This window comes from Hordeum vulgare, chromosome 1H (assembly GCF_904849725.1).
Source record: "Hordeum vulgare subsp. vulgare chromosome 1H, MorexV3_pseudomolecules_assembly, whole genome shotgun sequence".
In the NCBI taxonomy this organism is placed as follows: Eukaryota; Viridiplantae; Streptophyta; class Magnoliopsida; order Poales; family Poaceae; genus Hordeum; species Hordeum vulgare.
In genome coordinates, this window is record NC_058518.1 from 457,125,678 (window position 1) to 457,133,035 (window position 7,358).

Here is a 7,358-nt window from a genome sequence, read left to right on the forward strand (position 1 = left end):
ACATGACTAATCGTGCCATGAAAAAGAATTAATACAACTTATTTGAAACAAATTATGTGAAAAGACTTAGTATTAGATAAAACTATTAGGTGGGCATATATGAGAACTTTGATCGTGACTAAAGTAAGGAAAACGTTTGTTTTTCATCGGATGAAAACAACTTTGCGTAAACCGGGTTCCCTATGCGACACGTGTCTCCTGCTTCAGCGAGTCCACCACATCCCCTCGAGCCATATCTCTTCCACACGGCCGCTCGTCCACTCGTTTTCAACCTTGTCTTTTCTTTCTCTGTCCATTGCTTCTGGGAGGGAGATGGTGCCCATGACGACGCTGATCACTAGCAGCCGCGGGTGCGAAGCAGGAGGGAGGACGGTGGCCACCGGTGTTGCATCGCATCACAAAGATGCAATGAAGCTCCGCTTGTGCTGCATTGAAGCCTCGTCGGCGCATCGCCGTGGTTGTTAGGCTGTAATGGAGCTCCGTCGTTGCTGCATTGAAGCGCCGTTGGTGCTACAATGAAGCTTCGTCAGCGTCGCTCGTGCTTTGTTGCAGCTTTATCTCGTCGCTGGTGGTTGCAATGGAGCATCGCCAGGGAAAGGAAGGGTGGGAGGGTCCCATGATGCAGTCTTCTGTTTATGTGGCGGGGCGGGTGTGAGAGAAAGAAGGAAGAAGACTATTTAGCGGGGTGGATGCGAGAGAAAGAAGAAAGAAGACTGTTGCGGGATCGGACAACCTATGTATGCCTCATCAGATGGCTGGAGAGGCAATTGATCTTTTCATAAGATCAACCAGCTGATCCGTAGCAGCCGTCGAAAAGTAAACAACTAAACATGACTCTGTTGCTTGAACTGCGCTATAAGCATGCACAACTAGTTAGAGCATTTGCAATCATAAACATCAAATTTGCTTCCTACTCCTCCTCCCATCCTACTCCTCGTCCATCAGTCAACAACTATGCAATTCAGTAAGTTAGGACATTTTCTTTCATTTATGCTGACAAGCAGACAACAATGTGGGCTATCCAATACCTTCATCATCAGATTTGAACTATACTAGTAAACAGGCACGTGCGTTGCTACGGGAGAAACAAAAAGATTATATGCTTACACAAACCAAATGAAGTATGGGATTAGTTCCCTTTTAGGCAGGAAAGATGTGAAGAGAAAGAAGGATGAGAGGAAAACATCATAAGTAACATGCCACGTGGTCTTTTAATCGATCACATTTCTCTCTACATGTCTTCCCCATTGTTTCACTACTGCAAGTCTGCAACTGCTATAGTAAAGTTAAAATACACATTATAGGAGGGATGAAAATCACATAGCTATTGAGGTTAGAGACTTTTTGCTATAGAATTAAGAAAGTTCTAAGTGAGTACCTTCGAGAAGATGAGTTGCATCCCTATTTAACTTTATACCGTGACCTGGAAACATAGCCCAGGTATGAGTCCCTCTTTTGACCTTGCTACCTTGCTCTGTTCATATGAATGAGATTAGGAAAAAAGACATGGAATTTAAAGTTTGTCGGTAGTGAAAAAAAGGTGAGAGCAAGTTACCATTTAGATCAAATTGATGACGAAGTGGTGGTCCGTCAAATTTATTAAAAAAGGAGAATAATCCATATCAATATTTGATATTGATATCATAGTATAATTGGGACAAAAGAGAGTATACTTATGTCAAAAAGTATAAACATCCAGTAGAAATATCAAAGGGAAATGTAACACCGGATAAGTATATCAAAGAAAGAGGAAACCTATCAGACAACCCTTTGCATCAAACAACATCTTATTTGATTCATGAGAATACACTGCTAGGTACTTGCTGAGTAACCATGGCACAATCGAAGATTTGTGTATCTATGTGTGTCTAACAATCAATAGCACGCTGCAAATAGTAAGAGAGTACTCCCTTCATTACAGTATATTGAGCGTATCTCACAGGGTACTGAGACCTAGATGTTTTTCTATTGGTAGGAAAAACCGAGCCAACGAGCTGTAAAAGCGCCTAGTCAGCAAGTGATTGAGTTCAGTAGTTCCTCATAGAAAATTATTGACTCTAGAGATATGGTAATATGGAGAAGACAAAATTGTTTGAAGCACGCACAGAACCGGAAGCGCCCCTTGTTTCAAAGAGAGGAGGACGGGTTATTCACATTTAATTTGATGGTCAGAGGCAAATTGAAAGCTAAGTAGTGGTAATTAAGACCCCCGGGGGAAAATAGGGGTGTCTCCTACGTTACCCATAATATGTGGGGTAGTCTTAAGAATCCAAAAGAGGTTGCTCAGAAGAGATAGATGTATCCCAACCTCTATTGCTCTCGCGTAAAGACTTTTTTTTACGCGACAGGAAAAAGTGACTACGAATTCCCCTTTTTGTTTGCGAATCCCTGTTTGTATCCTTTGAGCGCACGCCCATTAAGTAGCGATCAAATTAAGGAAATCGATCAAACGATTCCAATACCGTGCCAACCCAAATCATGATCTTCACCAACTTGGATTTGGTTCTCTCGCGAAAATCGCGAGTTGCAGAGATGAGAACCATGAAAAGCAAGATCCCGAATAAGAAAACAGAAACCGAGGAAGAGGAAACCAATCATAAAACTGACGCATTAGTAACACCCTGTCCACTAAACGAGCTACTTCGTCGCATACATTGATGGAGACGGTTTTCAAAACACCTTAATTAATAGGCTAATAAATATTATGCGTTTTATTTCCTTCTAATTGTGAAAAATTATCGTTTTGGAGATACGCCCAATATACTGTGATGGAGGGAATACAAATAAACAGCCGCAGTTAATTCCACAAGGACCAACAATGCCAAACAGCACTTGTTGTACATGCAGTGATTTAACAAATAATTTATTCAACAATTTCATGGCTGCACTTTTTGGTAAACAAAGACCGGTCCTAGGCGCCGGTCTAGCCCTTAAATGGTCGCACTTATGCCGTCCGATGGACCCGTTAGAACGGTTTGATCATGTATATCCTTCCCATTGCTTCGTCTAGGGGTGGGCATTATAAAACCGAAAACCGAAAAATCAAAGCAAACCAAACCGTATTAACCGATTTATTGGTTTATTTGGTGGTTTGATTTTTGGTTCGGTGAGAAATTTTAAGATTTATCGGTGTTTTGTTTTTGTTCGGTTTTTGGTGCCCAGAAATCGAATAGACCGAACAAACCGATATATGGGATACCTCATGTAATACCTTGTTTCCGAAAGTGTAATTGTATAAAGGCACCGCACATTTCTTCGCACATAATACATTTCACGTTCCATCACTACAACACGTACGTTAATAGCAGACACTTTAAAATGCCTCAGAAAGCCCATATAATGACAACTTAGAGAAAAGAAGGCATTTCCAAAATATGCTAGAGATGGTCACGAAGGAAAAGGTCTTTTAAGGCATTTTTTTAGAATGCCTTCAAAGATCAACACACAAGCATGTTTAAAACGCCAACAAGCTCAATTTAAGGCATTTTTTTAAAACGCCTTAAAAGATCAACACACAGGCACTTTTTTAGAACGCTAACAAGTTAAATTAAAGGCATTTTTTCAGAATGCCTCCAAAGACTATTTGTAGCATTTCTCATAGTGCTTCTACAAATTATGCATGGCATCTCTCATACTGCCTTCAAAACATTTTTGTGGCATTTCTAAATAATGTCTCTAAACCATTATGTGGCATCTTTTGTATTGCCTCTAAAATGTTTGTGTGGCACATAAGAATACCACAAACTTTACACATGCATAATAAAAATATGATAAAACACTATTACAACAAGCTCAAAAAATTGCATCTCGATCTGTCCAAACACACATACAACAGTAAAACAAGATTGAGAGGCTTGCATCATCTAAAAGTATCATCGTGCACGCGAATAATGTAAAGCATGACCATCAGAACATCTTCACAAATTCTGAAACAATATCAAAGTATCAATCACAAACAGAAATGTACACTGCCTACTGTTGTGACAACAATATGAAGAAGTGTTCCAGCTTGATGCAATCAATCATAGACGGACACAGACAAGAGCAAGCCAATCAGCGGTGTGTCACCTTCAACTTCAACCTTCAGGAGTGTACCGGCATTTCTAGGCATCTACAAAAGCAAAGAATGTTCTCAGCAATGTAATAGTGTTACACAGACATGCATGCAAGAAAAAAGGGCCAGTAAACCTCATGCTCTAATTCGCTACATAAAAAAGGCACGTACAACTCACCTATGACCATCTTTCATGTTTCCGTGCCCGAATTCCTAAGTATGTTGTTTCTGGTTGTAGGAGAGATTGCTTGAGTATCTTTTCTCATTTTTGTTGTCTCGAAAACTTTCTTTCTCTTCAGGGTATTCCTCACTACACCTTCTAAAGTACTGCAATCAGTCTGATGCTTGGTCACCTGAGTTCGAGTAGTTATTTTGTTGGGATCCACATTCTCGCTATTGTTGAATGACATCTGACTACAAACACTAGAAACCTGCAATTAGGTAAAAATAAAAATCATGTATAGTTATACATAATATGAGCACAAAACAACAACTATGAGCTATGATAGTACCTTAGAGTGCAGCAGGGTAGTATCATTTGTTTGCATAATCTGCATAAAAAAGAGTTCAGAATAGTTGCATATACAAGAACAACGCAAATGAGTTAGCAAAGTGTCATGTATCATACATTTTTGCTGGGTATCTTGCAAGGGCAGAGAATCCTGCTGTTTTTTTGCTCATGTACGAAAAGCAAATTTATGAAGTTGCTAGTTCCTTCAGAATACTCGACGGAAGACCTTACTGCTCGCATCCAACTCTTATCCATTCTCAACTGAACAGAACCAAGTTGTACACTCCTTCTCGGAGTACAACTAGCTTATTGTGCAAGTGCCAGTAATTAGTGTATCTATATAGCACCAATCTACATGTATTAATCAGTTCGGTGCTTCTCCAACATAGTCAAATTGCACAATGTCAAACCAAAATGATTGTTCAGGAGAATTATCTCAAACGATGTAGAAAAGGAAAGTAGCCGGGAGAGTTTCATCTAGCACATACATATAGTCAATGTACATGTATTAAACGATGTAGAACATCTAGCACAAACACAAAAGGAAAGTAAAACGATGTAGAAAAGTTCAGGAGAATTATCTCAAATACCTTGTGTGCACCTGGGCGTTGGATCAACAACAACAACAGAACGTGAGCGAGCTTGATGCGTGCACAGCAACAGAACGTGAACTTGGGCCACCTTCCTCCTCCTCCGTCGCCTCCTCTCCGGCCGATGCCTAGATATCCCCACAGCGAGATCGGGAAGTAGAGAAGAAGAGGTCCAGCACGGGATGGCGTTGCAGGCCGCGGCGCCGAGGCGGCCGATACGGCTGCGGCACTCCGATGTGGGACACCGGAGGGGAGGCTCCGACGGCACCGACGGCGGAGGCTCCGACGACACCGGCGGCGGGCGGCGCGTTCGAGATGTGCAGATGGGCAAAGATGTGCAGAGATGTGGGAGTTTTCTTTTATCTTTTTTTATTACTTTAGTTTTCATGTATATAAGAGAGAGGTGGGAGGGTTGTTTCGTAAATAGTCAGAAATCAAGGGTCAAAATGTATAATAAAATTAGTATTCGAGGCGCTCTCGGCCAGAATGCGAGTAACAACCGGAGGCATTTTCTAAATTCGTCTTCATAGGCTGTGAGCTTCGGAGGCACTTTTTCAAGCTGCCATTAGTACATGATTTTAAGGCATTTTAAGAAATCGCCGCTAATAAAATGCCTCCTAATGACGTACGTGTTGCAATGCATATGCTTTTTCTACTTAATTATGATCACTAGTTTGCTTGACCGAATAAATCATAGAATTATATTAAGGTTATTAGAACTTGTGAATATCTTTTTGCATATTATACAAACCAAATCAGTGCTCTCGACTCATTACACCTATATTAACAAGTGCATGAATTTTGGTTTTTTGATTAACCGAACAAACCGAACCGATATATCATGGTTAATATGATTCAGTTTCTAAATTTTGAATGATTATTTCGGTTTCTATTTTTCTAAAACCGAAATTATATAGAATCGAATAAACCGAACCTTATTAACCATATAAACCTAGCCCTGCCTTCCTCAACAACCCAAACAGTCTTAAGCCACCGCCTCGCCACAACCGTCCGTCAGAAAAACAACTGCCCCCGGCCGCTAGCATGCCCCACCGGCAGCTCCCCGTGAGCATTCGGTGCGTCACAACGCCATGCCTCACCCCTGCGGCTACAACACCCTCAACCAGCACAACGCGTGGTCTTGCCGTACAGCACCCCAAGCGGCCAAAACATGTGCGCCTCACAGTTCCTGTCGGACTGGTTGCAGCTTCAGAGTAGCTCCCCGACCTACCCGCTGCAGCTTGCCATGATGTCAGTTGCAGCTTGCCGGTTGCACCTTGCCATGGTCATCGTTTTAGCTTGACGCGCCAGTTGCAAATCGCCATGGTCACCGACTCAGCATTGCAGCTCCCTTGACCTACCGGCCGCAGCTCACCGCAATGTCGGTTGCAGCTTGCCGACACGCCGGTCATCGTTCTAGCTTGACGCGCCAGTATCTAGATAACCTAACTGGAGCGCGTAGAGCATGCGTTATGCATGTCAATAAATGAGATCACCTGTGATATTAGTTCATGATACTATGCACTATGAATGTAGTATTATACAACAATAACATATGCATGATACTACTATATGTTACTCCCCACTATGAGCAGCCTAATAGCTTTACCTCGGCAGGGAAGCTCGTGACTTTGATTCCGAGAAAATAATTTGTTTTCGTCCCTTTTTCTGTACTGCGGGATGATTTTTAATATATTAAAAGGTTTTCTGTAAAATACCTCGATGAATTAAAAATATCTATTTCTTTTATTAGTAGGTATAGATATGCATAGCCAAAGACCATATTGATCCATATCTAATGCCACTTCGATGGATATTTGTAGGAGTTGAATGGGTCTCAGTTCTTATCTTGTTCCAGATAGAGACATGTCAGTACATCTAAGGAAAAATAATAAGAAATCTTGTTCCAGATAAAGACATGTCAGTACAGCTAGAGGAAAAAAAAATCTTAGTTAATTACGAGCAAAATTCTATTTATATGAACACTTCTGTTAATCCACGAATAACAGATTTATATCTAAAAAAATGACAAAACGAAAAACGAAAAAAAAAAGTAGTAGCAAAAACTAAAATTTCATCGCCTTCCTTCCTGTACCCAAAAAGAGACAGGCACGGGACACCTGGCTAAAGCAGGAAACGAGCACGATCAAGCGATTAACTAGTGCTAATATACCTGCAGTCTCCCAGATTTTCTTCTCATCGC

At 41.2% G+C, this 7,358-nt stretch overlaps 1 long non-coding RNA gene across 1 annotated transcript; it reads right to left on the reverse strand.

Annotated features, from left to right (window-relative positions):
- Window positions 1–3,881: 3,881 nt before the first annotated feature.
- On the reverse strand, window positions 3,882–4,625 carry LOC123414273. The gene is made up of 3 exons (XR_006614280.1): window positions 4,567–4,625; window positions 4,233–4,485; window positions 3,882–4,111 (listed from the first exon to the last, which is right to left on the reverse strand). It is a non-coding gene; the product is annotated as an uncharacterized LOC123414273 (long non-coding RNA).
- Window positions 4,626–7,358: the final 2,733 nt, after the last annotated feature.